We start from the raw sequence: 6,326 nt of genomic DNA, 5'->3' as shown, positions 1-6,326 counted from the left end.
TGAGGCTTCGTGGCCGAAGCCACTTCAGATGAGTCCCTTGCAGACTCGGGTCTGATCGCCCTCCTCGAGTACGTGGGGACGGAACTCCCCAACGGGTTAACTGGAATCAGCCCGAGGCGGAGAACCGCAACGGAACCTTTCACCAGCTAACTACCGCTCTGCGTACACAAAGGACATCACAAGACAGCACAAACACAAAACACACAGGACATCACAAGACAACACAAACACAAAACACACAAGACATCACAAGACAACACAAACACAAACACCCAGGACTGGTGGCTATCCACCATGGCCACTAAGGCCATTCACCCAACAACCGCAGGCGAAGCAGCGTCGAGAAACTCCCTCCTTCGTTGGAAGGCAGCACGCGCGAAAACATTAGCACATCGAAGCGTCTCACTGCTAGCAAGGCACTGGCTAAAATCAAAGATACCGTTCACCACACGAACGCCCATGTCGTCTAGATTGCGGATGTCACAGTACGCCGGACAGACACAGAGAACATGGAACCAGTCCTCTGAGTCAGCCCCACACAGAACACAACCCTGACTGGAAGCAAGGTTCCGCTTGAAGAGAAACTCATTCAAGCTACCATGCCCCGTCAGGAGGAAGCCCATCTCAAGCCCAAAGTCCACGACGGAACTTCCTCTGGCAGACACATATCTGACGTACTTATATGTGACCCGACCTTTCCCACATTCGTTCCATCTAAGCTGCCACTTAGATGTTACACTCTCGCTTAACACGTTTTTGACCGCAAGCGGCCCTAGCCCTTCAACCTGACTAATACCTACAAGATCTGTTTGCAGCAAAGGTACGCCCCTCCTGATCCTGTAGGCCGTGGCACGCCGGACTACCTCCAGATCAAGAGGAGGAACACCCAACAAAACCTGCATGGCGTCGGTCGAGACCGTACGACATACAGGAAGACACGATAACAACGCCACTCGCTGACAAGCGTAGAGCAGCTGCCTGCCCTGCACCGTCAACGCAAAATCATACAACAAAGGAGACCCATACGTACAACATGCCAGAAAGAGCCCCACATAAATGGATCTAGCAGCTCTCCTGCTTAGACCCCACTCACACCTCATCACTCGCCTCAGCATACATACCAATTTAGTCAACCGTGGCTTGAGCTCGCGCAAGTGCGGAGCCAAGTACATGCGTTCCGCGATCGTGACTCCCAAGTACGTCACTTTCTTCCGATATTTCAATGGAACTCCATTGAGTTTAACGCATGGCGTGCGACGCAGGTAGCCTTTCAGCATCATCGCGACGGTTTTTTCCGTGGAGACCGCGACACCGACCTTTAAAGACCACGAGTTAACGATGCGCATGTACTCAGTACCCTGCTGCTCGACCTCAAGCCGAGTGTTCCCCTCAACAATAATGAGGAGATCATCCGCGTAGGCAACACATTCAGCAAACGGTCGAAAGCTCACCCAACAGTTCATCCATCATCAGATTCCATATAAATGGACCTGCGATAGATCCCTGTGGGCAGCCGCGCTCCACGTTCACCCACACACGGTCATTGACACCTTGGACGAATGCTCTTCTGCCATGGAAGTAGCTCTTCCACAGAGCCAATTCCCGGCAGTCACACCTCACGAATTTTGGACAACACAGACGACCAACTTAAGTAGTCAAATGCGCCTTTGAAATCAACGAAGATTCCAAAGACGTATTTGCTAGGACAACGGACAACAAGGTTCTTGACATGCATCAAGGCGTCGTCGGTGGACCTACCAGTGCGGAAGCCATACTGCCTGTCAGACGTCAGATGGGATGATTTCACCGCCAGTCGCTGGACCATAATCCTCTCCAGGACCTTGCCAAGGGCCGGGAGAAGAGATATCGCCCTGTACGACCGAGGATTACTCTTATCCTTCTCCGGCGACTTCAGGAGCACGACCACCCTGGCAGTCTTCCAGAATGCAGGGAAATAGCCCTCCCGAAAACAACATTCAAACAGACACTGGACATGAGATGGAATGGCCTGCCAGATGGCTTTGCACATCTCGCCAGTCATCCCATCCCAGCCAGGTGACTTCCGAGACCTGAGCCTCGCCATGCTCTCCTCGATCTCACAACATCTCAGGGGAGGAATTTCTTCCCCTTCCTGAGAGCGACCGTCAGGAGACACCGAAGGCTCGGATCTCGGAAACAATTCACCCAGCAAAGCACAAACACTGTCATGCCAAGTCAGCATAGGTTCACCGTTCACCTTGATGCCGGCTATGTCATGACTACGTTTCCCTCTGCATATCCGGTAGACCCTTCCCCAAGGGGTCATCACAACGCTCACCAACGAATCGCCTCCAGTCTTCTTCTTTCGACTGTCTCAACAAATCTTTATAACACAGGACACCTCGCCTATAGGCGAGCCTAAGTTGGTCAACATCAACATCCGGACGGACAACACTCAGACGGCGCGCCCTTTGGAATCTCTTCCTCAGGCGCCGGACTTCCCTCCTCTTCACACGGAGAGCATTCGTCCACCACGAGACATGCTTCCGAGCCCTTCGTAGTAGATAGGGACAGAAGGAATCTCGTTAATCCATTCATGCGCGTCACTAATTAGATGACGAGGCATTTGGCTACCTTAAGAGAGTCATAGTTACTCCCGCCGTTTACCCGCGCTTACTTGAATTTCTTCACTTTGACATTCAGAGCACTGGGCAGAAATCACATTGTGTCAACACCCGTTAGGGCCATCACAATGCTTTGTTTTAATTAGACAGTCGGATTCCCCAAGTCCGTGCCAGTTCTGAATTAATTGTTAATTGATAGCCGTTAGAAATTTATATAGAATAATCTAATAAATTATTAGCAAGAAAGTTCCGTAATTGGTTATGTAAACTGCTATCCGGGGAACAGATACAATTGCTTATATCTTAATCTCTCCAGAACGAGTACATAAACCATAATATTACTTCCCAATCAAGCCCGACTATCTCAATCTTCAGAGCCAATCCTTATCCCGAAGTTACGGATCTAATTTGCCGACTTCCCTTACCTACATTATTCTATCGACTAGAGACTCTTCACCTTGGAGACCAGCTGCGGATATCGGTACGGCCTGTTGAGAAATTTGCGTGACCCGACCATAAATTTTCAAGGTCCGAGGAGAAAATATCGACACAGCAGTAAATGCCATGCTCTTCTAGTCCATCTACCATATCTCTCTTCGAAAGACTTCCATGGTAGTACGACTATAAAACAGAAAAGAAAACTCTTTCGATATCTCTCGACGGCTTCTTTATGGTTGTTTCTGTTGCCAGGATGAGCATTAAAGCCCATTTATAATAACAAACGTATACTCAACAGGTTACGGAATTGGAACCGTATTCCCTTTCGTTCAATAAAATGTAAAGTCTAAATTACTTTTTATAAATAAAGAATTATCGTGAACTTTAACATTTTTCGACTTTCGCCTTGAACTTAGGACCGACTAACTCGTGATCAACCACTGTTCACACGAAACCCTTCTCCACTTCAGTCCTCCAAGGTCTCATTCGATTATTTGCTACTACCACCAAGATCTGTGCCAATGGCGGCTCCATGCAGGCTTACGCCAAACACTTCTATGCACACCATTGCACCCTCCTACTCACTAAAGCTTCAGAATTTATTATACAAGTATAATAAATCATATGCATTAGCGGTAATGTATAGGTATACAACTTGAGCGCCATCCATTTTAAGGGCTAGTTGCTTCGGCAGGTGAGTTGTTACACACTCCTTAGCGGATTACGACTTCCATGTCCACCGTCCTGCTGTTTTAAGCAAGCAACGCCTTTCATGGTATCAGTATGAGTTGTTAATTTGGGCACCGTAACATTACGTTTGGTTCATCCCACAGCGCCAGTTCTGCTTACCAAAAGTGGCCCACTGGGCACAATATATCATAACATTTATCTTCATATCAAGTAAGATAATGTTCTTACCCATTTAAAGTTTGAGAATAGGTTAAGGTCGTTTCGGCCCTAAGGCCTCTAATCATTCGCTTTACCAGATAAGATTATTAATAATAATATTTAATTGCACCAGCTATCCTGAGGGAAACTTCGGAGGGAACCAGCTACTAGATGGTTCGATTGGTCTTTCGCCCCTATACCCAATTCTGACAATCGATTTGCACGTCAGAACTGCTTCGGTCTTCCATCAGGGTTTCCCCTGACTTCAACCTGATCAGGTATAGTTCACCATCTTTCGGGTCACAACATATTTGCTCAAGGTACGCTCCAGTTAGAGGTATCAATAATAAACACAAAAAAAAATTCATATATATTAAGATACATAACTGTATGGAACGCCCCGGGATGGATTCTGTATAAATAAAATTTATACATAATAATCCCATTAAATTACAGTTAAGTTAATTACGCCTTTAGGTTTCAATAGATATTGCAAACCCAATGACTTGCACACATGTTAGACTTCTTGGTCCGTGTTTCAAGACGGGTCCCGAAGGTATCCTAAATCTATAGCATTGTTTATCATATACACGCATATAATAGAATACATAATACATAGAATATATATTTATTACAACATTCCGAAAAATGTAAGCGCCATATATTTATAAATCTGTTAATGATTTATCCGGTACCGCAATATCTTACGATATTTTGGATTTTACTCATATTTAATATAAATACTAAATAAAGAGTAAACATTATCCTACGGACCTTATGATAAAAATTATATACATAATATGCTTATTAACAGATAACAATGTCTTTATTATGAAAAAATTGCACACTATTCACACATTATATAAAATATAATATGCTATTAATGATGAATTTTTCATATAAGATATTCAGGTTCATCGGGCTTAACCCCTAAGCAGTTTCACGTACTTTTTAACTCTCTATTCAGAGTTCTTTTCAACTTTCCCTCACGGTACTTGTTTGCTATCGGTCTCATGGTTATATTTAGTTTTAGATGGAGTTTACCACCATATTAGTGCTGCACTATCAAGCAACACGACTCTTAGGAAATATCTTCTAGTAATCATTAATATCGCTACGGGCCTGGCACCCTCTATGGGTAAATGGCCTCATTCAAGAAGGACTTGGATTATTAATTTATCATACTAGATAATAGATATTCCATACACTGCATCGTATATTTGTTAAATTAACAAAATACCTTAGTGCTGAACTTTTTTCTTTTCGCTCGCCGCTACTAAGAAAATCCTGGTTAGTTTCTTTTCCTCCCCTCATTAATATGCTTAAATTCAGGGGGTAGTCTCATATGAGTTGAGGTTGTTTTAAAATATTTACTTTAAATATACATAATAATTCAATTATGTAATATTTAAATTTTAGACAAATATGAGTCAAAACAATTCAATTATTTATCTTGTATTTTTATATACTTTGGCATACTGTTTGAAAAAAATGTTTTGCCTTTATAATTGAATCAATTATAACGACTCATTATGTCTTATAATGTTTTTTTTTCCAAATCTTGGTTCTTAATATTATAGAAAATATATAAGAATATTTTCTAAAATACAACATGTGCACCAAAACACATACATTACATACATGTTAAGAGCAACCAGATTTCTTTAATTTTAGAGATATTCTAACAACCCTCAACCATATGTAGTCCATGCAGCATATATTAGATATATGTATAGCATGGACTGCAATATGCGTTCAAAATGTCGATGTTCATGTGTCCTGCAGTTCACACGATGACGCGCAGTTTGCTGCGTTCTTCATCGACCCATGAGCCAAGTGATCCTCCGCTTAGGGTAATTTTTTTTTGCTTTTATTTAAGTTTATCACTATATTATTATAAATAATATTACCAATGGCAATATTATAATATAATATTAGAATTTTATAGATACCAATAATATGTTACGAATGTCTTAGCCTTCTTATAAATGAAGGCATTAACTTGTCATATATTATCATAGCGGCAATGAGATAGTATATTGTGATATACTAAATCATACCATAATATATTTAAAGTATAACAATATTGATATCTTTAAGTACCTTGGGACACTCTTCTTTCATCGTCATCATCATCATCATCATCATCTTCTCTTTCCTTTCCTTTCCTTTCTATTTGATTTTTCAATATATAATGAAATACAATAAAATTCAATGATGATACTTATTCACATACATTATTTTCTATTTCAATTGATTGATTGCCCAGCTTTCAAACTTTTGCCCATTGCCCATTGCCCATTGCCCATTCACATATTAATATGTGGCCGGATATTATATATAAAATTTGCCCATTTGTTGCCCTTTCTTTTAGTTTCTAATGTAATGTAAAAAGTT

General features: G+C 42.0%; 1 non-coding gene and 1 pseudogene across 1 annotated transcript; both read right to left on the bottom strand.

Moving 5' to 3' along the window:
* Positions 1-2,438: 2,438 nt before the first annotated feature.
* On the bottom strand, positions 2,439-5,288 carry LOC119661054 (annotated as a pseudogene).
* A 326-nt stretch (positions 5,289-5,614) lies between these two features.
* On the bottom strand, positions 5,615-5,785 carry LOC119661055. Its single transcript, XR_005250511.1, has one exon. It is a non-coding gene; the product is annotated as a 5.8S ribosomal RNA (ribosomal RNA).
* Between the last annotated feature and the right edge of the window lie 541 nt (positions 5,786-6,326).

This window comes from Hermetia illucens, chromosome 7 (genome assembly GCF_905115235.1).
Source record: "Hermetia illucens chromosome 7, iHerIll2.2.curated.20191125, whole genome shotgun sequence".
Lineage (NCBI taxonomy): Eukaryota > Metazoa > Arthropoda > Insecta > Diptera > Stratiomyidae > Hermetia > Hermetia illucens.
This window is presented reverse-complemented; position numbering and strand designations above follow the sequence as displayed.